This window comes from Castor canadensis, chromosome 15 (genome assembly GCF_047511655.1).
Source record: "Castor canadensis chromosome 15, mCasCan1.hap1v2, whole genome shotgun sequence".
NCBI lineage: Eukaryota > Metazoa > Chordata > Mammalia > Rodentia > Castoridae > Castor > Castor canadensis.
This window is the reverse complement of record NC_133400.1, coordinates 39,621,544-39,648,537: the sequence shown is the minus strand read 5'-3', so window position 1 is coordinate 39,648,537 and position 26,994 is coordinate 39,621,544.

Here is a 26,994-nt window from a genome sequence, read left to right as displayed (position 1 = left end):
AACACTTATGCATCTCTTACAGGAGAAACAGTGCTTCTTCCTTCCATTGAAACAGGGCTCTTTTGCACAAAGATAATCTTCTTCACACTGTAAAAGCCTGAGAGACAGGTAGTATTCCTTTGTAAAGCTCACTCAATTCTCACTTTTAAACAACAGTCGAGACCCTCTTGCTGCTGGAATGAGTGGTTTTCATACATCCTAAACTGTTCTGGTTCCATTCAGTTGAAGGCAGCTATTTGGCCCAACGGTGATCTTCCTCACACATGAATAAACTGAGGGGTAGTCAGTATTCCTTTCAACAGGTAACTCATTTCTCATAGGGAGACAAGTGGCAAACTATTCCTGCCTCTCACATACTGCATCCTGCCCTGAGCTACAAGTGTATGTGCATTTCCCCGAAAGTGGGTATTTTTCAAGGAGTGAATGATTCTCCATTGTCAAAGGCTTTCATTTGGCAAGCACTCCTTTCACATGCTAATTCAACTCTCACATGAAAACAATGTGCTTGCAAGTCCTGCTGCAAACCTTGACCTCTGCTGGCAAGAGACACAGTGCATGTTCCATTCAGTGGAAAGGGTCTATTGGCACAAAGATGGATTTGCTCACACTGTCAAACCCTTGACAGATAGGCAGTGTTCCTTTTGAATGCTAAATCACTTGAAGCTGCTAAACAAAGTACTTGAGCATCTTTCTTGTAACCTTTGTGGTTCTCCTACAAGACATACAGTAATCCTTCCCTTCATGGAAACAGGCAATTTTGCCCCAAAATCAAGTTCGCCACACTTTCAAACTGTGAGAGGCAGGTGGTCTTCCTTTTAAAACTTCACTCTACTCACACTGTTACACAACTTGCTGTGCGCTCTTGCTTCCAACCTAAATAATTTTCTCAGAAGAGCCTCAGAACTTCTTTCATTCTCTTCAAAGCGGTGATGTTGCACAAATGTGATATACCTCATCCTTGAAAACACTGAGTGGTAGGCAGTATTCCTGGAAAAAAGTTACTCACGTATCATCCGAAGACAAGCTGCTTCACCCTCCTGCTTGTAACATTCATACTTTTCTTACAACACCCACACAGCTGGGTCCAGTCAGTTGTAAGAGGAGATTTTGCACAAAGTTGAAGGTTCTCACATATAAAAGCACTGAGAGGTATCAGTATGTCCTTAAACAGCTAACTCATTTGAGAATTCTCAACAGAGTGCTAGGCTCTCTTCGTGTTAACAGTAATGTCTCTCTTATAAGACCTACAGTGCAGCTTCCATTCACTCGAAAGGGGCAATTTTGAAAAATCCTGGTAGTCCTCATCCCTGAAAACCCTGAGAGGTAGGTAGTATTCCATTAAACAACTCACTCAATTCCCAAAGCTGAAGAAGGTGCTTGACCCTCTTCTTTCTAACATTGATGGATTTCATACAAGAGCAACAGTGTTTCTCCATTCCCTTCACAAAGGCAATTTTGCACAAAGGTGAGGTTCCTGACTCCTGAAAACTCTGAGAAGTAGGCAGTATTCCTTTAAACAGCTAAGTCAATTCACAATGCTAAACAACTTGCTACACCCTGTTGCTTCAAACATTCATGAGTCTCTTACAAGAGCTACCAGGAATCTTCCATTCGCTTGTATGGGATATTTTGCAAAAGTTGGGTTCCTCACCCATGAAAACGCTGAGAAGTAGGCAGTATTCCTTTACCCAGCTAACTCAGTTCACAATGCTGTTCAAGGTGGTAGACCCTTTCCTTTCTAACATTAATGATTCTCTCAGAAGTTCGACAGTGATTCTTCCCATCCCTCTAAGTGCAGTATTTTGCACAAAGGTGGTATTGCTCACCCATGAAAACGCTGAATTGTAGGCATTATTCCTTTAAAGCAGTATATCAATTTGCATTGGAAAACAAGATGCTTGACCCTGCTGCTTCTAACATTCATAGTTCTTTTCTAAGAGATGTAGTGCTGGTTCCATTGACTGGAAAGAGGTCATTTTGCACAAACTTGAGGTTCCTCCACCCATAAAAACACTGAGAGTTAGACAGTATTCCCTTCAACAGGTAAGTCAATTCACAGTGCTTAACAGGGTGCTAGACCCTCTTCCTTCTAACATTAATGATTGTCTAACAAGACCTACAGTATGCCTCCATTCCCTTCAAAGGGGCTATTTAGCAGAACATTGATTTTCCTCCCCCTGAAAACACTGAGAGTTGGCAGTATTCCATTCAACAGGTAACTCAATTCATAGTGCTTAACAAGATGCTTGACCCTCTTGCTTCTAAGACTTATGCATCTCTTACAGGAGAAACAGTGCTTCTTCCTTCCATTGAAACAGGGCTCTTTTGCACAAAGATAATCTTCTTCACACTGTAAATGCCTGAGAGACAGGTAGTATTCCTTTGTAAAGCTCACTCAATTCTCACTTTTAAACAACAGTCGAGACCCTCTTGCTGCTGGAATGAATGCTTTTCATACATCCTAAACTGTTCTGGTTCCATTCAGTTGAAGGCAGCTATTTGGCCCAACGGTGATCTTCCTCACACATGAATAAACTGAGGGGTAGTCAGTATTCCTTTCAACAGGTAACTCATTTCTCATAGGGAGACAAGTGGCAAACTATTCCTGCCTCTCACATACTGCATCCTGCCCTGAGCTACAAGTGAATGTGCATTTCGCCGAAAGTGGGTATTTTTCAAGGAGTGAATGATTCTCCATTGTCAAAGGCTTTCATTTGGCAAGCACTCCTTTCACATGCTAATTCAACTCTCACAGGAAAACAATGTGCTTGCAACTGCTGCTGCAAACCTTGACATCTGCTTGCCAGACACACAGTGCATGTTCCATTCAGTGGAAAGGGTCTATTGGCACAAAGATGGATTTGCTCACACTGTCAAACCCTTGACAGATAGGCAGTGTTCCTTTTGAATGCTAAATCACTTGAAGCTGCTAAACAAAGTGCTAGAGCATCTTTCTTGTAATCTTTGTGGTTCTCCTACAAGACATACAGTAATCCTTCCCTTCATGGAAACAGGCAATTTTGCCCCAAAATCAAGTTCGCCACACTTTCAAACTGTGAGAGGCAGGTGGTCTTCCTTTTAAAACTTCACTCTACTCACACTGTTACACAACTTGCTGTGCGCTCTTGCTTCCAACCTAAATAATTTTCTCAGAAGAGCCTCAGAACTTCTTTCATTCTCTTCAAAGGGGTGATGTTGCACAAATGTGATATACCTCATCCTTGAAAACACTGAGTGGTAGACAGTATTCCTGGAAACAAGTTACTCACGTATCATCCGAAGACAAGCTGCTTCACCCTCTTGCTTGTAACATTCATACTTTTCTTACAACACCCACACAGCTGGGTCCAGTCAGTTATAAGAGGAGATTTTGCACAAAGTTGAAGGTTCTCACATATAAAAGCACTGAGAGGTATCAATATGTCCTTAAACAGCTAACTCAGTTGAGAATCCTCAACAGAGTGCTAGGCTCTCTTCCTGTTAACAGTAATGTCTCTCTTATAAGACCTACAGTGCAGCTTCCATTCACTCGAATGGGGCAATTTTGAAAAATCCTGGTAGTCCTCATCCCTAAAAACCCTGAGAGGTAAGTAGTATTCCATTAAACAACTCATTCAATTCACAAAGCTGAAGAATGTGCTTGACCCTCTTCCTTTTAACATTGATGGATATCATACAAGAGCAACAGTGTTTCTCCATTCACTTCACAGAGGCAATTTTGCACAAAGGTGAGGTTCCTGACTCCTGAAAACTCTGAGAAGTAGGCAGTATTCCTTTAAACAGCTAAGTCAATTCACAATGCTAAACAACTTGCTACACCCTGTTGCTTCAAACATTCATGAGTCTCTTACAAGAGCTACCAGGAATCTTCCATTCGCTTGTATGGGATATTTTGCAAAAGTTGGGTTCCTCACCCATGAAAACGCTGAGAGGTAGGCAGTATTCCTTTACCCAGCTAACTCAGTTCACAATGCTGTTCAAGGTGGTAGACCCTTTCCTTTCTAACATTAATGATTCTCTCAGAAGTTCGACAGTGATTCTTCCCATCCCTCTAAGTGCAGTATTTTGCACAAAGGTGGTATTGCTCACCCATGAAAACGCTGAGTTGTAGGCATTATTCCTTTAAAGCAGTATATCAATTCGCATTGGAAAACAAGGTGCTTGACCCTGCTGCTTCTAACATTCATACTTCTTTTCCAAGAGATGTAGTGCTGGTTCCATTGACTGGAAAGAGGTCATTTTGCACAAACTTGAGGTTCCTCCACCCATAAAAACACTGAGAGTTAGACAGTATTCCCTTCAACAGGTAAGTCAATTCACAGTGCTTAACAGGGTGCTAGACCCTCTTCCTTCTAACATTAATGATTGTCTAACAAGACCTACAGTATGCCTCCATTCCCTTGAAAGGAGCTATTTAGCAGAACATTGATTTTCCTCCCCCTGAAAACACTGAGAGTTGGCAGTATTCCATTCAACAGGTAACTCAATTCATAGTGCTTAACAAGATGCTTGACCCTCTTGCTTCTAACACTTATGCATCTCTTACAGGAGAAACAGTGCTTCTTCCTTCCATTGAAACAGGGCTCTTTTGCACAAAGATAATCTTCTTCACACTGTAAATGCCTGAGAGACAGGTAGTATTCCTTTGTAAAGCTCACTCAATTCTCACTTTTAAACAACAGTCGAGACCCTCTTGCTGCTGGAATGAATGGTTTTCATACATCCTAAACTGTTCTGGTTCCATTCAGTTGAAGGCAGCTATTTGGCCCAACGGTGATCTTCCTCACACATGAATAAACTGAGGGGTAGTCAGTATTCCTTTCAACAGGTAACTCATTTCTCATAGGGAGACAAGTGGCAAACTATTCCTGCCTCTCACATACTGCATCCTGCCCTGAGCTACAAGTGAATGTGCATTTCGCCGAAAGTGGGTATTTTTCAAGGAGTGAATGATTCTCCATTGTCAAAGGCTTTCATTTGGCAAGCACTCCTTTCACATGCTATTTCAACTCTCACAGGAAAACAATGTGCTTGCAACTGCTGCTGCAAACCTTGACATCTGCTTGCCAGACACATAGTGCATGTTCCATTCAGTGGAAAGGGTCTATTGGCACAAAGATGGATTTGCTCACACTGTCAAACCCTTGACAGATAGGCAGTGTTCCTTTTGAATGCTAAATCACTTGAAGTTGCTAAACAAAGTGCTTGAGCATCTTTCTTGTAACCTTTGTGGTTCTCCTACAAGACATACAGTAATCCTTCCCTTCATGGAAACAGGCAATTTTGCCCCAAAATCAAGTTCCTCACACTTTCAAACTGTCAGAGGCAGGTGGTCTTCCTTTTAAAACTTCACTCTACTCACACTGTTACACAACTTGCTGTACGCTCTTGCTTCCAACCTAAATAATTTAATCAGAAGAGCCTCAGAACTTCTTCCATTCTCTTCAAAGGGGTGATGTTGCACAAAGGTGATATACCTCATCCTTGAAAACACTGAGTGGTAGGTAGTATTCCTGGAAAAAAGTTACTCACGTATCATCCGAAGACAAGCTGCTTCACCCTCCTGCTTGTAACATTCATACTTTTCTTACAACACCCACACAGCTGGGTCCAGTCAGTTGTAAGAGGAGATTTTGCACAAAGTTGAAGGTTCTCACATATAAAAGCACTGAGAGGTATCAGTATGTCCTTAAACAGCTAACTCATTTGAGAATTCTCAACAGAGTGCTAGGCTCTCTTCCTGTTAACAGTAATGTCTCTCTTATAAGACCTACAGTGCAGCTTCCATTCACTCGAATGGGGCAATTTTGAAAAATCCTGGTAGTCCTCATCCCTGAAAACCCTGAGAGGTAGGTAGTATTCCATTAAACAACTCACTCAATTCCCAAAGCTGAAGAAGGTGCTTGACCTTCTTCTTTCTAACATTGATGGATTTCATACAAGAGCAACAGTGTTTCTCCATTCCCTTCACAAAGGCAATTTTGCACAAAGGTGAGGTTCCTGACTCCTGAAAACTCTGAGAAGTAGGCAGTATTCCTTTAAACAGCTAAGTCAATTCACAATGCTAAACAACTTGCTACACCCTGTTGCTTCAAACATTCATGAGTCTCTTACAAGAGCTACCAGGAATCTTTCATTCGCTTGTATGGGATATTTTGCAAAAGTTGGGTTCCTCACCCATGAAAACGCTGAGAGGTAGGCAGTATTCCTTTACCCAGCTAACTCAGTTCACAATGCTGTTCAAAGTGGTAGACCCTTTCCTTTCTAACATTAATGATTCTCTCACAAGATCGACAGTGATTCTTCCCATCCCTCTAAGTGCGGTATTTTGCCCAAAGGTGGTATTCCTCACCCATGAAAACGCTGAGTTGTAGGCATTATTCCTTTAAAGCAGTATATCAATTCGCCTTTGAAAACAAGGTGCTTGACCCTCCTGCTTCTAACATTCATACTTCTCTTCCAAGAGATGTAGTGCTGGTTCCATTGACTTGAAAGAGGCAATTTTGCACAAACTTGAGGTTCCTCCACCCATAAAAACACTGAGAGTTAGACAGTATTCCCTTCAACAGGTAAGTCAATTCACAGTGCTTAACAGGGTGCTAGACCCTCTTGCTTCTAACATTAATGATTGTCTTACAAGACCTACACTATGCCTCCATTCCCTTGGAAGGGGCTATTTAGCAAAACATTGATTTTCCTCCACCTGAAAACACAGAGAGTTAGGCAGTATTCCATTCAACAGGTAACTCAATTCATAGTGCTTAACAAGGTGCTTGACCCTCTTGCTTCTAACACTTATGCATCTCTTACAGGAGAAACAGTGCTTCTTCCTTCCATTGAAACAGGGCTCTTTTGCACAAAGATAATCTTCTTCACACTGTAAAAGCCTGAGAGACAGGTAGTATTCCTTTGTAAAGCTCACTCAATTCTCACTTTTAAACAACAGTCGAGACCCTCTTGCTGCTGGAATGAATGGTTTTCATACATCCTAAACTGTTCTGGTTCCATTCAGTTGAAGGCAGCTATTTGGCCCAACGGTGATCTTCCTCACACATGAATAAACTGAGGGGTAGTCAGTATTCCTTTCAACAGGTAACTCATTTCTCATAGGGAGACAAGTGCCAAACTATTCCTGCCTCTCACATACTGCATCCTGCCCTGAGCTACAAGTGAATGTGCATTTCGCCGAAAGTGGGTATTTTTCAAGGAGTGAATGATTCTCCATTGTCAAAGGCTTTCATTTGGCAAGCACTCCTTTCACATGCTAATTCAACTCTCACAGGAAAACAATGTGCTTGCAACTGCTGCTGCAAATCTTGACATCTGCTTGCCAGACACACAGTGCATGTTCCATTCAGTGGAAAGGGTCTATTGGCACAAAGATGGATTTGCTCACACTGTCAAACCCTTGACAGATAGGCAGTGTTCCTTTTGAATGCTAAATCACTTGAAGCTGCTAAACAAAGTGCTTGAGCATCTTTCTTGTAACCTTTGTGGTTCTCCTACAAGACATACAGTAATCCTTCCCTTCATGGAAACAGGCAATTTTGCCCCAAAATCAAGTTCGCCACACTTTCAAACTGTGAGAGGCAGGTAGTCTTCCTTTTAAAACTTCACTCTACTCACACTGTTACACAACTTCCTGTGCGCTCTTGCTTCCAACCTAAATAATTTAATCAGAAGAGCCTCAGAACTTCTTCCATTCTCTTCAAAGGGGTGATGTTGCACAAAGGTGATATACCTCATCCTTGAAAACACTGAGTGGTAGGAAGTATTCCTGGAAAAAAGTTACTCACGTATCATCCGAAGACAAGCTGCTTCACCCTCCTGCTTGTAACATTCATACTTTTCTTACAACACCCACACAGCTGGGTCCAGTCAGTTGTAAGAGGAGATTTTGCACAAAGTTGAAGGTTCTCACATATAAAAGCACTGAGAGGTATCAGTATGTCCTTAAACAGCTAACTCAGTTGAGAATCCTCAACAGAGTGCTAGGCTCTCTTCCTGTTAACAGTAATGTCTCTCTTATAAGACCTACAGTGCAGCTTCTATTCACTCGAATGGGGCAATTTTGAAAAATCCTGGTAGTCCTCATCCCTGAAAACCCTGAGAGGTAGGTAGTATTCCATTAAACAACTCACTCAATTCCCAAAGCTGAAGAAGGTGCTTGACCCTCTTCTTTCTAACATTGATGGATTTCATACAAGAGCAACAGTGTTTCTCCATTCCCTTCACAAAGGCAATTTTGCACAAAGGTGAGGTTCCTGACTCCTGAAAACTCTGAGAAGTAGGCAGTATTCCTTTAAACAGCTAAGTCAATTCACAATGCTAAACAACTTGCTACACCCTGTTGCTTCAAACATTCATGAGTCTCTTACAAGAGCTACCAGGAATCTTCCATTCGCTTGTATGGGATATTTTGCAAAAGTTGGGTTCCTCACCCATGAAAACGCTGAGAAGTAGGCAGTATTCCTTTACCCAGCTAACTCAGTTCACAATGCTGTTCAAGGTGGTAGACCCTTTCCTTTCTAACATTAATGATTCTCTCAGAAGTTCGACAGTGATTCTTCCCATCCCTCTAAGTGCAGTATTTTGCACAAAGGTGGTATTGCTCACCCATGAAAACGCTGAATTGTAGGCATTATTCCTTTAAAGCAGTATATCAATTTGCATTGGAAAACAAGATGCTTGACCCTGCTGCTTCTAACATTCATAGTTCTTTTCTAAGAGATGTAGTGCTGGTTCCATTGACTGGAAAGAGGTCATTTTGCACAAACTTGCGGTTCCTCCACCCAAAAAACACTGAGAGTTAGACAGTATTCCCTTCAACAGGTAAGTCAATTCACAGTGCTTAACAGGGTGCTAGACCCTCTTCCTTCTAACATTAATGATTGTCTAACAAGACCTACAGTATGCCTCCATTCCCTTCAAAGGGGCTATTTAGCAGAACATTGATTTTCCTCCCCCTGAAAACACTGAGAGTTGGCAGTATTCCATTCAACAGGTAACTCAATTCATAGTGCTTAACAAGATGCTTGACCCTCTTGCTTCTAAGACTTATGCATCTCTTACAGGAGAAACAGTGCTTCTTCCTTCCATTGAAACAGGGCTCTTTTGCACAAAGATAATCTTCTTCACACTGTAAAAGCCTGAGAGACAGGTAGTATTCCTTTGTAAAGCTCACTCAATTCTCACTTTTAAACAACAGTCGAGACCCTCTTGCTGCTGGAATGAATGGTTTTCATACATCCTAAACTGTTCTGGTTCAATTCAGTTGAAGGCAGTTATTTGGCCCAACGGTGATCTTCCTCACACATGAATAAACTGAGGGGTAGTCAGTATTCCTTTCAACAGGTAACTCATTTCTCATAGGGAGACAAGTGCCAAACTATTCCTGCCTCTCACATACTGCATCCTGCCCTGAGCTACAAGTGAATGTGCATTTCGCCGAAAGTGGGTATTTTTCAAGGAGTGAATGATTCTCCATTGTCAAAGGCTTTCATTTGGCAAGCACTCCTTTCACATGCTAATTCAACTCTCACAGGAAAACAATGTGCTTGCAACTGCTGCTGCAAATCTTGACATCTGCTTGCCAGACACACAGTGCGTGTTCTATTCAGTGGAAAGGGTCTATTGGCACAAAGATGGATTTGCTCACACTGTCAAACCCTTGACAGATAGGCAGTGTTCCTTTTGAATGCTAAATCACTTGAAGCTGCTAAACAAAGTGCTTGAGCATCTTTCTTGTAACCTTTGTGGTTCTCCTACAAGACATACAGTAATCCTTCCCTTCATGGAAACAGGCAATTTTGCCCCAAAATCAAGTTCGCCACACTTTCAAACTGTGAGAGGCAGGTAGTCTTCCTTTTAAAACTTCACTCTACTCACACTGTTACACAACTTCCTGTGCGCTCTTGCTTCCAACCTAAATAATTTAATCAGAAGAGCCTCAGAACTTCTTCCATTCTCTTCAAAGGGGTGATGTTGCACAAATGTGATATACCTCATCCTTGAAAACACTGAGTGGTAGGCAGTATTCCTGGAAAAAAGTTACTCACGTATCATCCGAAGACAAGCTGCTTCACCCTCCTGCTTGTAACATTCATACTTTTCTTACAACACCCACACAGCTGGGTCCAGTCAGTTGTAAGAGGAGATTTTGCACAAAGTTGAAGGTTCTCACATATAAAAGCACTGAGAGGTATCAGTATGTCCTTAAACAGCTAACTCAGTTGAGAATCCTCAACAGAGTGCTAGGCTCTCTTCCTGTTAACAGTAATGTCTCTCTTATAAGACCTACAGTGCAGCTTCTATTCACTCGAATGGGGCAATTTTGAAAAATCCTGGTAGTCCTCATCCCTGAAAACCCTGAGAGGTAGGTAGTATTCCATTAAACAACTCACTCAATTCCCAAAGCTGAAGAAGGTGCTTGACCCTCTTCTTTCTAACATTGATGGATTTCATACAAGAGCAACAGTGTTTCTCCATTCCCTTCACAAAGGCAATTTTGCACAAAGGTGAGGTTCCTGACTCCTGAAAACTCTGAGAAGTAGGCAGTATTCCTTTAAACAGCTAAGTCAATTCACAATGCTAAACAACTTGCTACACCCTGTTGCTTCAAACATTCATGAGTCTCTTACAAGAGCTACCAGGAATCTTCCATTCGCTTGTATGGGATATTTTGCAAAAGTTGGGTTCCTCACCCATGAAAACGCTGAGAAGTAGGCAGTATTCCTTTACCCAGCTAACTCAGTTCACAATGCTGTTCAAGGTGGTAGACCCTTTCCTTTCTAACATTAATGATTCTCTCAGAAGTTCGACAGTGATTCTTCCCATCCCTCTAAGTGCAGTATTTTGCACAAAGGTGGTATTGCTCACCCATGAAAACGCTGAATTGTAGGCATTATTCCTTTAAAGCAGTATATCAATTTGCATTGGAAAACAAGATGCTTGACCCTGCTGCTTCTAACATTCATAGTTCTTTTCTAAGAGATGTAGTGCTGGTTCCATTGACTGGAAAGAGGTCATTTTGCACAAACTTGCGGTTCCTCCACCCATAAAAACACTGAGAGTTAGACAGTATTCCCTTCAACAGGTAAGTCAATTCACAGTGCTTAACAGGGTGCTAGACCCTCTTCCTTCTAACATTAATGATTGTCTAACAAGACCTACAGTATGCCTCCATTCCCTTCAAAGGGGCTATTTAGCAGAACATTGATTTTCCTCCCCCTGAAAACACTGAGAGTTGGCAGTATTCCATTCAACAGGTAACTCAATTCATAGTGCTTAACAAGATGCTTGACCCTCTTGCTTCTAAGACTTATGCATCTCTTACAGGAGAAACAGTGCTTCTTCCTTCCATTGAAACAGGGCTCTTTTGCACAAAGATAATCTTCTTCACACTGTAAATGCCTGAGAGACAGGTAGTATTCCTTTGTAAAGCTCACTCAATTCTCTGTTTTAAACAACAGTCGAGACCCTCTTGCTGCTGGAATGAATGCTTTTCATACATCCTAAACTGTTCTGGTTCCATTCAGTTGAAGGCAGCTATTTGGCCCAACGGTGATCTTCCTCACACATGAATAAACTGAGGGGTAGTCAGTATTCCTTTCAACAGGTAACTCATTTCTCATAGGGAGACAAGTGGCAAACTATTCCTGCCTCTCACATACTGCATCCTGCCCTGAGCTACAAGTGAATGTGCATTTCGCCGAAAGTGGGTATTTTTCAAGGAGTGAATGATTCTCCATTGTCAAAGGCTTTCATTTGGCAAGCACTCCTTTCACATGCTATTTCAACTCTCACAGGAAAACAATGTGCTTGCAACTGCTGCTGCAAACCTTGACATCTGCTTGCCAGACACATAGTGCATGTTCCATTCAGTGGAAAGGGTCTATTGGCACAAAGATGGATTTGCTCACACTGTCAAACCCTTGACAGATAGGCAGTGTTCCTTTTGAATGCTAAATCACTTGAAGCTGCTAAACAAAGTGCTTGACCATCTTTCTTGTAACCTTTGTGGTTCTCCTACAAGACATACAGTAATCCTTCCCTTCATGGAAACAGGCAATTTTGCCCCAAAATCAAGTTCCTCACACTTTCAAACTGTCAGAGGCAGGTGGTCTTCCTTTTAAAACTTCACTCTACTCACACTGTTACACAACTTGCTGTACGCTCTTGCTTCCAACCTAAATAATTTAATCAGAAGAGCCTCAGAACTTCTTCCATTCTCTTCAAAGGGGTGATGTTGCACAAAGGTGATATACCTCATCCTTGAAAACACTGAGTGGTAGGTAGTATTCCTGGAAAAAAGTTACTCACGTATCATCCGAAGACAAGCTGCTTCACCCTCCTGCTTGTAACATTCATACTTTTCTTACAACACCCACACAGCTGGGTCCAGTCAGTTGTAAGAGGAGATTTTGCACAAAGTTGAAGGTTCTCACATATAAAAGCACTGAGAGGTATCAGTATGTCCTTAAACAGCTAACTCATTTGAGAATTCTCTACAGAGTGCTAGGCTCTCTTCCTGTTAACAGTAATGTCTCTCTTATAAGACCTACAGTGCAGCTTCCATTCACTCGAATGGGGCAATTTTGAAAAATCCTGGTAGTCCTCATCCCTGAAAACCCTGAGAGGTAGGTAGTATTCCATTAAACAACTCACTCAATTCCCAAAGCTGAAGAAGGTGCTTGACCTTCTTCTTTCTAACATTGATGGATTTCATACAAGAGCAACAGTGTTTCTCCATTCCCTTCACAAAGGCAATTTTGCACAAAGGTGAGGTTCCTGACTCCTGAAAACTCTGAGAAGTAGGCAGTATTCCTTTAAACAGCTAAGTCAATTCACAATGCTAAACAACTTGCTACACCCTGTTGCTTCAAACATTCATGAGTCTCTTACAAGAGCTACCAGGAATCTTTCATTCGCTTGTATGGGATATTTTGCAAAAGTTGGGTTCCTCACCCATGAAAACGCTGAGAGGTAGGCAGTATTCCTTTACCCAGCTAACTCAGTTCACAATGCTGTTCAAAGTGGTAGACCCTTTCCTTTCTAACATTAATGATTCTCTCACAAGATCGACAGTGATTCTTCCCATCCCTCTAAGTGCGGTATTTTGCCCAAAGGTGGTATTCCTCACCCATGAAAACGCTGAGTTGTAGGCATTATTCCTTTAAAGCAGTATATCAATTCGCCTTTGAAAACAAGGTGCTTGACCCTCCTGCTTCTAACATTCATACTTCTCTTCCAAGAGATGTAGTGCTGGTTCCATTGACTTGAAAGAGGCAATTTTGCACAAACTTGAGGTTCCTCCACCCATAAAAACACTGAGAGTTAGACAGTATTCCCTTCAACAGGTAAGTCAATTCACAGTGCTTAACAGGGTGCTAGACCCTCTTGCTTCTAACATTAATGATTGTCTTACAAGACCTACACTATGCCTCCATTCCCTTGGAAGGGGCTATTTAGCAAAACATTGATTTTCCTCCACCTGAAAACACAGAGAGTTAGGCAGTATTCCATTCAACAGGTAACTCAATTCATAGTGCTTAACAAGGTGCTTGACCCTCTTGCTTCTAACACTTATGCATCTCTTACAGGAGAAACAGTGCTTCTTCCTTCCATTGAAACAGGGCTCTTTTGCACAAAGATAATCTTCTTCACACTGTAAAAGCCTGAGAGACAGGTAGTATTCCTTTGTAAAGCTCACTCAATTCTCACTTTTAAACAACAGTCGAGACCCTCTTGCTGCTGGAATGAATGGTTTTCATACATCCTAAACTGTTCTGGTTCCATTCAGTTGAAGGCAGCTATTTGGCCCAACGGTGATCTTCCTCACACATGAATAAACTGAGGGGTAGTCAGTATTCCTTTCAACAGGTAACTCATTTCTCATAGGGAGACAAGTGCCAAACTATTCCTGCCTCTCACATACTGCATCCTGCCCTGAGCTACAAGTGAATGTGCATTTCGCCGAAAGTGGGTATTTTTCAAGGAGTGAATGATTCTCCATTGTCAAAGGCTTTCATTTGGCAAGCACTCCTTTCACATGCTAATTCAACTCTCACAGGAAAACAATGTGCTTGCAACTGCTGCTGCAAATCTTGACATCTGCTTGCCAGACACACAGTGCATGTTCCATTCAGTGGAAAGGGTCTATTGGCACAAAGATGGATTTGCTCACACTGTCAAACCCTTGACAGATAGGCAGTGTTCCTTTTGAATGCTAAATCACTTGAAGCTGCTAAACAAAGTGCTTGAGCATCTTTCTTGTAACCTTTGTGGTTCTCCTACAAGACATACAGTAATCCTTCCCTTCATGGAAACAGGCAATTTTGCCCCAAAATCAAGTTCGCCACACTTTCAAACTGTGAGAGGCAGGTAGTCTTCCTTTTAAAACTTCACTCTACTCACACTGTTACACAACTTCCTGTGCGCTCTTGCTTCCAACCTAAATAATTTAATCAGAAGAGCCTCAGAACTTCTTCCATTCTCTTCAAAGGGGTGATGTTGCACAAAGGTGATATACCTCATCCTTGAAAACACTGAGTGGTAGGAAGTATTCCTGGAAAAAAGTTACTCACGTATCATCCGAAGACAAGCTGCTTCACCCTCCTGCTTGTAACATTCATACTTTTCTTACAACACCCACACAGCTGGGTCCAGTCAGTTGTAAGAGGAGATTTTGCACAAAGTTGAAGGTTCTCACATATAAAAGCACTGAGAGGTATCAGTATGTCCTTAAACAGCTAACTCAGTTGAGAATCCTCAACAGAGTGCTAGGCTCTCTTCCTGTTAACAGTAATGTCTCTCTTATAAGACCTACAGTGCAGCTTCTATTCACTCGAATGGGGCAATTTTGAAAAATCCTGGTAGTCCTCATCCCTGAAAACCCTGAGAGGTAGGTAGTATTCCATTAAACAACTCACTCAATTCCCAAAGCTGAAGAAGGTGCTTGACCCTCTTCTTTCTAACATTGATGGATTTCATACAAGAGCAACAGTGTTTCTCCATTCCCTTCACAAAGGCAATTTTGCACAAAGGTGAGGTTCCTGACTCCTGAAAACTCTGAGAAGTAGGCAGTATTCCTTTAAACAGCTAAGTCAATTCACAATGCTAAACAACTTGCTACACCCTGTTGCTTCAAACATTCATGAGTCTCTTACAAGAGCTACCAGGAATCTTCCATTCGCTTGTATGGGATATTTTGCAAAAGTTGGGTTCCTCACCCATGAAAACGCTGAGAAGTAGGCAGTATTCCTTTACCCAGCTAACTCAGTTCACAATGCTGTTCAAGGTGGTAGACCCTTTCCTTTCTAACATTAATGATTCTCTCAGAAGTTCGACAGTGATTCTTCCCATCCCTCTAAGTGCAGTATTTTGCACAAAGGTGGTATTGCTCACCCATGAAAACGCTGAATTGTAGGCATTATTCCTTTAAAGCAGTATATCAATTTGCATTGGAAAACAAGATGCTTGACCCTGCTGCTTCTAACATTCATAGTTCTTTTCTAAGAGATGTAGTGCTGGTTCCATTGACTGGAAAGAGGTCATTTTGCACAAACTTGCGGTTCCTCCACCCAAAAAACACTGAGAGTTAGACAGTATTCCCTTCAACAGGTAAGTCAATTCACAGTGCTTAACAGGGTGCTAGACCCTCTTCCTTCTAACATTAATGATTGTCTAACAAGACCTACAGTATGCCTCCATTCCCTTCAAAGGGGCTATTTAGCAGAACATTGATTTTCCTCCCCCTGAAAACACTGAGAGTTGGCAGTATTCCATTCAACAGGTAACTCAATTCATAGTGCTTAACAAGATGCTTGACCCTCTTGCTTCTAAGACTTATGCATCTCTTACAGGAGAAACAGTGCTTCTTCCTTCCATTGAAACAGGGCTCTTTTGCACAAAGATAATCTTCTTCACACTGTAAAAGCCTGAGAGACAGGTAGTATTCCTTTGTAAAGCTCACTCAATTCTCACTTTTAAACAACAGTCGAGACCCTCTTGCTGCTGGAATGAATGGTTTTCATACATCCTAAACTGTTCTGGTTCGATTCAGTTGAAGGCAGTTATTTGGCCCAACGGTGATCTTCCTCACACATGAATAAACTGAGGGGTAGTCAGTATTCCTTTCAACAGGTAACTCATTTCTCATAGGGAGACAAGTGCCAAACTATTCCTGCCTCTCACATACTGCATCCTGCCCTGAGCTACAAGTGAATGTGCATTTCGCCGAAAGTGGGTATTTTTCAAGGAGTGAATGATTCTCCATTGTCAAAGGCTTTCATTTGGCAAGCACTCCTTTCACATGCTAATTCAACTCTCACAGGAAAACAATGTGCTTGCAACTGCTGCTGCAAATCTTGACATCTGCTTGCCAGACACACAGTGCGTGTTCTATTCAGTGGAAAGGGTCTATTGGCACAAAGATGGATTTGCTCACACTGTCAAACCCTTGACAGATAGGCAGTGTTCCTTTTGAATGCTAAATCACTTGAAGCTGCTAAACAAAGTGCTTGAGCATCTTTCTTGTAACCTTTGTGGTTCTCCTACAAGACATACAGTAATCCTTCCCTTCATGGAAACAGGCAATTTTGCCCCAAAATCAAGTTCGCCACACTTTCAAACTGTGAGAGGCAGGTAGTCTTCCTTTTAAAACTTCACTCTACTCACACTGTTACACAACTTCCTGTGCGCTCTTGCTTCCAACCTAAATAATTTAATCAGAAGAGCCTCAGAACTTCTTCCATTCTCTTCAAAGGGGTGATGTTGCACAAATGTGATATACCTCATCCTTGAAAACACTGAGTGGTAGGCAGTATTCCTGGAAAAAAGTTACTCACGTATCATCCGAAGACAAGCTGCTTCACCCTCCTGCTTGTAACATTCATACTTTTCTTACAACACCCACACAGCTGGGTCCAGTCAGTTGTAAGAGGAGATTTTGCACAAAGTTGAAGGTTCTCACATATAAAAGCACTGAGAGGTATCAGTATGTCCTTAAACAGCTAACTCAGTTGAGAATCCTCAACAGAGTGCTAGGCTCTCTTCCTGTTAACAGTAATGTCTCTCTTATAAGACCTACAGTGCAGCTTCTATTCACTCGAATGGGGCAATTTTGAAAAATCCTGGTAGTCCTCATCCCTGAAAACCCTGAGAGGTAGGTAGTATTCCATTAAACAACTCACTCAATTCCCAAAGCTGAAGAAGGTGCTTGACCCTCTTCTTTCTAACATTGATGGATTTCATACAAGAGCAACAGTGTTTCTCCATTCCCTTCACAAAGGCAATTTTGCACAAAGGTGAGGTTCCTGACTCCTGAAAACTCTGAGAAGTAGGCAGTATTCCTTTAAACAGCTAAGTCAATTCACAATGCTAAACAACTTGCTACACCCTGTTGCTTCAAACATTCATGAGTCTCTTACAAGAGCTACCAGGAATCTTCCATTCGCTTGTATGGGATATTTTGCAAAAGTTGGGTTCCTCACCCATGAAAACGCTGAGAAGTAGGCAGTATTCCTTTACCCAGCTAACTCAGTTCACAATGCTGTTCAAGGTGGTAGACCCTTTCCTTTCTAACATTAATGATTCTCTCAGAAGTTCGACAGTGATTCTTCCCATCCCTCTAAGTGCAGTATTTTGCACAAAGGTGGTATTGCTCACCCATGAAAACGCTGAATTGTAGGCATTATTCCTTTAAAGCAGTATATCAATTTGCATTGGAAAACAAGATGCTTGACCCTGCTGCTTCTAACATTCATAGTTCTTTTCTAAGAGATGTAGTGCTGGTTCCATTGACTGGAAAGAGGTCATTTTGCACAAACTTGCGGTTCCTCCACCCATAAAAACACTGAGAGTTAGACAGTATTCCCTTCAACAGGTAAGTCAATTCACAGTGCTTAACAGGGTGCTAGACCCTCTTCCTTCTAACATTAATGATTGTCTAACAAGACCTACAGTATGCCTCCATTCCCTTCAAAGGGGCTATTTAGCAGAACATTGATTTTCCTCCCCCTGAAAACACTGAGAGTTGGCAGTATTCCATTCAACAGGTAACTCAATTCATAGTGCTTAACAAGATGCTTGACCCTCTTGCTTCTAAGACTTATGCATCTCTTACAGGAGAAACAGTGCTTCTTCCTTCCATTGAAACAGGGCTCTTTTGCACAAAGATAATCTTCTTCACACTGTAAATGCCTGAGAGACAGGTAGTATTCCTTTGTAAAGCTCACTCAATTCTCAGTTTTAAACAACAGTCGAGACCCTCTTGCTGCTGGAATGAATGCTTTTCATACATCCTAAACTGTTCTGGTTCCATTCAGTTGAAGGCAGCTATTTGGCCCAACGGTGATCTTCCTCACACATGAATAAACTGAGGGGTAGTCAGTATTCCTTTCAACAGGTAACTCATTTCTCATAGGGAGACAAGTGGCAAACTATTCCTGCCTCTCACATACTGCATCCTGCCCTGAGCTACAAGTGAATGTGCATTTCGCCGAAAGTGGGTATTTTTCAAGGAGTGAATGATTCTCCATTGTCAAAGGCTTTCATTTGGCAAGCACTCCTTTCACATGCTATTTCAACTCTCACAGGAAAACAATGTGCTTGCAACTGCTGCTGCAAACCTTGACATCTGCTTGCCAGACACATAGTGCATGTTCCATTCAGTGGAAAGGGTCTATTGGCACAAAGATGGATTTGCTCACACTGTCAAACCCTTGACAGATAGGCAGTGTTCCTTTTGAATGCTAAATCACTTGAAGCTGCTAAACAAAGTGCTTGAGCATCTTTCTTGTAACCTTTGTGGTTCTCCTACAAGACATACAGTAATCCTTCCCTTCATGGAAACAGGCAATTTTGCCCCAAAATCAAGTTCCTCACACTTTCAAACTGTCAGAGGCAGGTGGTCTTCCTTTTAAAACTTCACTCTACTCACACTGTTACACAACTTGCTGTACGCTCTTGCTTCCAACCTAAATAATTTAATCAGAAGAGCCTCAGAACTTCTTCCATTCTCTTCAAAGGGGTGATGTTGCACAAAGGTGATATACCTCATCCTTGAAAACACTGAGTGGTAGGTAGTATTCCTGGAAAAAAGTTACTCACGTATCATCCGAAGACAAGCTGCTTCACCCTCCTGCTTGTAACATTCATACTTTTCTTACAACACCCACACAGCTGGGTCCAGTCAGTTGTAAGAGGAGATTTTGCACAAAGTTGAAGGTTCTCACATATAAAAGCACTGAGAGGTATCAGTATGTCCTTAAACAGCTAACTCATTTGAGAATTCTCTACAGAGTGCTAGGCTCTCTTCCTGTTAACAGTAATGTCTCTCTTATAAGACCTACAGTGCAGCTTCCATTCACTCGAAAGGAGCAATTTTGAAAAATCCTGGTAGTCCTCATCCCTGAAAACCCTGAGAGGTAGGTAGTATTCCATTAAACAACTCACTCAATTCCCAAAGCTGAAGAAGGTGCTTGACCCTCTTCTTTCTAACATTGATGGATTTCATACAAGAGCAACAGTGTTTCTCCATTCCCTTCACAAAGGCAATTTTGCACAAAGGTGAGGTTCCTGACTCCTGAAAACTCTGAGAAGTAGGCAGTATTCCTTTAAACAGCTAAGTCAATTCACAATGCTAAACAACTTGCTACACCCTGTTGCTTCAAACATTCATGAGTCTCTTACAAGAGCTACCAGGAATCTTCCATTCGCTTGTATGGGATATTTTGCAAAAGTTGGGTTCCTCACCCATGAAAACGCTGAGAGGTAGGCAGTATTCCTTTACCCAGCTAACTCAGTTCACAATGCTGTTCAAAGTGGTAGACCCTTTCCTTTCTAACATTAATGATTCTCTCACAAGATCGACAGTGATTCTTCCCATCCCTCTAAGTGCGGTATTTTGCCCAAAGGTGGTATTCCTCACCCATGAAAACGCTGAGTTGTAGGCATTATTCCTTTAAAGCAGTATATCAATTCGCCTTTGAAAACAAGGTGCTTGACCCTCCTGCTTCTAACATTCATACTTCTCTTCCAAGAGATGTAGTGCTGGTTCCATTGACTTGAAAGAGGCAATTTTGCACAAACTTGAGGTTCCTCCACCCATAAAAACACTGAGAGTTAGACAGTATTCCCTTCAACAGGTAAGTCAATTCACAGTGCTTAACAGGGTGCTAGACCCTCTTGCTTCTAACATTAATGATTGTCTTACAAGACCTACACTATGCCTCCATTCCCTTGGAAGGGGCTATTTAGCAAAACATTGATTTTCCTCCACCTGAAAACACAGAGAGTTAGGCAGTATTCCATTCAACAGGTAACTCAATTCATAGTGCTTAACAAGGTGCTTGACCCTCTTGCTTCTAACACTTATGCATCTCTTACAGGAGAAACAGTGCTTCTTCCTTCCATTGAAACAGGGCTCTTTTGCACAAAGATAATCTTCTTCACACTGTAAAAGCCTGAGAGACAGGTAGTATTCCTTTGTAAAGCTCACTCAATTCTCACTTTTAAACAACAGTCGAGACCCTCTTGCTGCTGGAATGAATGGTTTTCATACATCCTAAACTGTTCTGGTTCCATTCAGTTGAAGGCAGCTATTTGGCCCAACGGTGATCTTCCTCACACATGAATAAACTGAGGGGTAGTCAGTATTCCTTTCAACAGGTAACTCATTTCTCATAGGGAGACAAGTGCCAAACTATTCCTGCCTCTCACATACTGCATCCTGCCCTGAGCTACAAGTGAATGTGCATTTCGCCGAAAGTGGGTATTTTTCAAGGAGTGAATGATTCTCCATTGTCAAAGGCTTTCATTTGGCAAGCACTCCTTTCACATGCTAATTCAACTCTCACAGGAAAACAATGTGCTTGCAACTGCTGCTGCAAATCTTGACATCTGCTTGCCAGACACACAGTGCATGTTCCATTCAGTGGAAAGGGTCTATTGGCACAAAGATGGATTTGCTCACACTGTCAAACCCTTGACAGATAGGCAGTGTTCCTTTTGAATGCTAAATCACTTGAAGCTGCTAAACAAAGTGCTTGAGCATCTTTCTTGTAACCTTTGTGGTTCTCCTACAAGACATACAGTAATCCTTCCCTTCATGGAAACAGGCAATTTTGCCCCAAAATCAAGTTCGCCACACTTTCAAACTGTGAGAGGCAGGTAGTCTTCCTTTTAAAACTTCACTCTACTCACACTGTTACACAACTTCCTGTGCGCTCTTGCTTCCAACCTAAATAATTTAATCAGAAGAGCCTCAGAACTTCTTCCATTCTCTTCAAAGGGGTGATGTTGCACAAAGGTGATATACCTCATCCTTGAAAACACTGAGTGGTAGGAAGTATTCCTGGAAAAAAGTTACTCACGTATCATCCGAAGACAAGCTGCTTCACCCTCCTGCTTGTAACATTCATACTTTTCTTACAACACCCACACAGCTGGGTCCAGTCAGTTGTAAGAGGAGATTTTGCACAAAGTTGAAGGTTCTCACATATAAAAGCACTGAGAGGTATCAGTATGTCCTTAAACAGCTAACTCAGTTGAGAATCCTCAACAGAGTGCTAGGCTCTCTTCCTGTTAACAGTAATGTCTCTCTTATAAGACCTACAGTGCAGCTTCTATTCACTCGAATGGGGCAATTTTGAAAAATCCTGGTAGTCCTCATCCCTGAAAACCCTGAGAGGTAGGTAGTATTCCATTAAACAACTCACTCAATTCCCAAAGCTGAAGAAGGTGCTTGACCCTCTTCTTTCTAACATTGATGGATTTCATACAAGAGCAACAGTGTTTCTCCATTCCCTTCACAAAGGCAATTTTGCACAAAGGTGAGGTTCCTGACTCCTGAAAACTCTGAGAAGTAGGCAGTATTCCTTTAAACAGCTAAGTCAATTCACAATGCTAAACAACTTGCTACACCCTGTTGCTTCAAACATTCATGAGTCTCTTACAAGAGCTACCAGGAATCTTCCATTCGCTTGTATGGGATATTTTGCAAAAGTTGGGTTCCTCACCCATGAAAACGCTGAGAAGTAGGCAGTATTCCTTTACCCAGCTAACTCAGTTCACAATGCTGTTCAAGGTGGTAGACCCTTTCCTTTCTAACATTAATGATTCTCTCAGAAGTTCGACAGTGATTCTTCCCATCCCTCTAAGTGCAGTATTTTGCACAAAGGTGGTATTGCTCACCCATGAAAACGCTGAATTGTAGGCATTATTCCTTTAAAGCAGTATATCAATTTGCATTGGAAAACAAGATGCTTGACCCTGCTGCTTCTAACATTCATAGTTCTTTTCTAAGAGATGTAGTGCTGGTTCCATTGACTGGAAAGAGGTCATTTTGCACAAACTTGCGGTTCCTCCACCCAAAAAACACTGAGAGTTAGACAGTATTCCCTTCAACAGGTAAGTCAATTCACAGTGCTTAACAGGGTGCTAGACCCTCTTCCTTCTAACATTAATGATTGTCTAACAAGACCTACAGTATGCCTCCATTCCCTTCAAAGGGGCTATTTAGCAGAACATTGATTTTCCTCCCCCTGAAAACACTGAGAGTTGGCAGTATTCCATTCAACAGGTAACTCAATTCATAGTGCTTAACAAGATGCTTGACCCTCTTGCTTCTAAGACTTATGCATCTCTTACAGGAGAAACAGTGCTTCTTCCTTCCATTGAAACAGGGCTCTTTTGCACAAAGATAATCTTCTTCACACTGTAAAAGCCTGAGAGACAGGTAGTATTCCTTTGTAAAGCTCACTCAATTCTCACTTTTAAACAACAGTCGAGACCCTCTTGCTGCTGGAATGAATGGTTTTCATACATCCTAAACTGTTCTGGTTCGATTCAGTTGAAGGCAGTTATTTGGCCCAACGGTGATCTTCCTCACACATGAATAAACTGAGGGGTAGTCAGTATTCCTTTCAACAGGTAACTCATTTCTCATAGGGAGACAAGTGCCAAACTATTCCTGCCTCTCACATACTGCATCCTGCCCTGAGCTACAAGTGAATGTGCATTTCGCCGAAAGTGGGTATTTTTCAAGGAGTGAATGATTCTCCATTGTCAAAGGCTTTCATTTGGCAAGCACTCCTTTCACATGCTAATTCAACTCTCACAGGAAAACAATGTGCTTGCAACTGCTGCTGCAAATCTTGACATCTGCTTGCCAGACACACAGTGCGTGTTCTATTCAGTGGAAAGGGTCTATTGGCACAAAGATGGATTTGCTCACACTGTCAAACCCTTGACAGATAGGCAGTGTTCCTTTTGAATGCTAAATCACTTGAAGCTGCTAAACAAAGTGCTTGAGCATCTTTCTTGTAACCTTTGTGGTTCTCCTACAAGACATACAGTAATCCTTCCCTTCATGGAAACAGGCAATTTTGCCCCAAAATCAAGTTCGCCACACTTTCAAACTGTGAGAGGCAGGTAGTCTTCCTTTTAAAACTTCACTCTACTCACACTGTTACACAACTTCCTGTGCGCTCTTGCTTCCAACCTAAATAATTTAATCAGAAGAGCCTCAGAACTTCTTCCATTCTCTTCAAAGGGGTGATGTTGCACAAAGGTGATATACCTCATCCTTGAAAACACTGAGTGGTAGGCAGTATTCCTGGAAAAAAGTTACTCACGTATCATCCGAAGACAAGCTGCTTCACCCTCCTGCTTGTAACATTCATACTTTTCTTACAACACCCACACAGCTGGGTCCAGTCAGTTGTAAGAGGAGATTTTGCACAAAGTTGAAGGTTCTCACATATAAAAGCACTGAGAGGTATCAGTATGTCCTTAAACAGCTAACTCAGTTGAGAATCCTCAACAGAGTGCTAGGCTCTCTTCCTGTTAACAGTAATGTCTCTCTTATAAGACCTACAGTGCAGCTTCTATTCACTCGAATGGGGCAATTTTGAAAAATCCTGGTAGTCCTCATCCCTGAAAACCCTGAGAGGTAGGTAGTATTCCATTAAACAACTCACTCAATTCCCAAAGCTGAAGAAGGTGCTTGACCCTCTTCTTTCTAACATTGATGGATTTCATACAAGAGCAACAGTGTTTCTCCATTCCCTTCACAAAGGCAATTTTGCACAAAGGTGAGGTTCCTGACTCCTGAAAACTCTGAGAAGTAGGCAGTATTCCTTTAAACAGCTAAGTCAATTCACAATGCTAAACAACTTGCTACACCCTGTTGCTTCAAACATTCATGAGTCTCTTACAAGAGCTACCAGGAATCTTCCATTCGCTTGTATGGGATATTTTGCAAAAGTTGGGTTCCTCACCCATGAAAACGCTGAGAAGTAGGCAGTATTCCTTTACCCAGCTAACTCAGTTCACAATGCTGTTCAAGGTGGTAGACCCTTTCCTTTCTAACATTAATGATTCTCTCAGAAGTTCGACAGTGATTCTTCCCATCCCTCTAAGTGCAGTATTTTGCACAAAGGTGGTATTGCTCACCCATGAAAACGCTGAATTGTAGGCATTATTCCTTTAAAGCAGTATATCAATTTGCATTGGAAAACAAGATGCTTGACCCTGCTGCTTCTAACATTCATAGTTCTTTTCTAAGAGATGTAGTGCTGGTTCCATTGACTGGAAAGAGGTCATTTTGCACAAACTTGCGGTTCCTCCACCCATAAAAACACTGAGAGTTAGACAGTATTCCCTTCAACAGGTAAGTCAATTCACAGTGCTTAACAGGGTGCTAGACCCTCTTCCTTCTAACATTAATGATTGTCTAACAAGACCTACAGTATGCCTCCATTCCCTTCAAAGGGGCTATTTAGCAGAACATTGATTTTCCTCCCCCTGAAAACACTGAGAGTTGGCAGTATTCCATTCAACAGGTAACTCAATTCATAGTGCTTAACAAGATGCTTGACCCTCTTGCTTCTAAGACTTATGCATCTCTTACAGGAGAAACAGTGCTTCTTCCTTCCATTGAAACAGGGCTCTTTTGCACAAAGATAATCTTCTTCACACTGTAAATGCCTGAGAGACAGGTAGTATTCCTTTGTAAAGCTCACTCAATTCTCACTTTTAAACAACAGTCGAGACCCTCTTGCTGCTGGAATGAATGCTTTTCATACATCCTAAACTGTTCTGGTTCCATTCAGTTGAAGGCAGCTATTTGGCCCAACGGTGATCTTCCTCACACATGAATAAACTGAGGGGTAGTCAGTATTCCTTTCAACAGGTAACTCATTTCTCATAGGGAGACAAGTGGCAAACTATTCCTGCCTCTCACATACTGCATCCTGCCCTGAGCTACAAGTGAATGTGCATTTCGCCGAAAGTGGGTATTTTTCAAGGAGTGAATGATTCTCCATTGTCAAAGGCTTTCATTTGGCAAGCACTCCTTTCACATGCTATTTCAACTCTCACAGGAAAACAATGTGCTTGCAACTGCTGCTGCAAACCTTGACATCTGCTTGCCAGACACATAGTGCATGTTCCATTCAGTGGAAAGGGTCTATTGGCACAAAGATGGATTTGCTCACACTGTCAAACCCTTGACAGATAGGCAGTGTTCCTTTTGAATGCTAAATCACTTGAAGCTGCTAAACAAAGTGCTTGAGCATCTTTCTTGTAACCTTTGTGGTTCTCCTACAAGACATACAGTAATCCTTCCCTTCATGGAAACAGGCAATTTTGCCCCAAAATCAAGTTCCTCACACTTTCAAACTGTCAGAGGCAGGTGGTCTTCCTTTTAAAACTTCACTCTACTCACACTGTTACACAACTTGCTGTACGCTCTTGCTTCCAACCTAAATAATTTAATCAGAAGAGCCTCAGAACTTCTTCCATTCTCTTCAAAGGGGTGATGTTGCACAAAGGTGATATACCTCATCCTTGAAAACACTGAGTGGTAGGTAGTATTCCTGGAAAAAAGTTACTCACGTATCATCCGAAGACAAGCTGCTTCACCCTCCTGCTTGTAACATTCATACTTTTCTTACAACACCCACACAGCTGGGTCCAGTCAGTTGTAAGAGGAGATTTTGCACAAAGTTGAAGGTTCTCACATATAAAAGCACTGAGAGGTATCAGTATGTCCTTAAACAGCTAACTCATTTGAGAATTCTCTACAGAGTGCTAGGCTCTCTTCCTGTTAACAGTAATGTCTCTCTTATAAGACCTACAGTGCAGCTTCCATTCACTCGAAAGGAGCAATTTTGAAAAATCCTGGTAGTCCTCATCCCTGAAAACCCTGAGAGGTAGGTAGTATTCCATTAAACAACTCACTCAATTCCCAAAGCTGAAGAAGGTGCTTGACCCTCTTCTTTCTAACATTGATGGATTTCATACAAGAGCAACAGTGTTTCTCCATTCCCTTCACAAAGGCAATTTTGCACAAAGGTGAGGTTCCTGACTCCTGAAAACTCTGAGAAGTAGGCAGTATTCCTTTAAACAGCTAAGTCAATTCACAATGCTAAACAACTTGCTACACCCTGTTGCTTCAAACATTCATGAGTCTCTTACAAGAGCTACCAGGAATCTTCCATTCGCTTGTATGGGATATTTTGCAAAAGTTGGGTTCCTCACCCATGAAAACGCTGAGAGGTAGGCAGTATTCCTTTACCCAGCTAACTCAGTTCACAATGCTGTTCAAAGTGGTAGACCCTTTCCTTTCTAACATTAATGATTCTCTCACAAGATCGACAGTGATTCTTCCCATCCCTCTAAGTGCGGTATTTTGCCCAAAGGTGGTATTCCTCACCCATGAAAACGCTGAGTTGTAGGCATTATTCCTTTAAAGCAGTATATCAATTCGCCTTTGAAAACAAGGTGCTTGACCCTCCTGCTTCTAACATTCATACTTCTCTTCCAAGAGATGTAGTGCTGGTTCCATTGACTTGAAAGAGGCAATTTTGCACAAACTTGAGGTTCCTCCACCCATAAAAACACTGAGAGTTAGACAGTATTCCCTTCAACAGGTAAGTCAATTCACAGTGCTTAACAGGGTGCTAGACCCTCTTGCTTCTAACATTAATG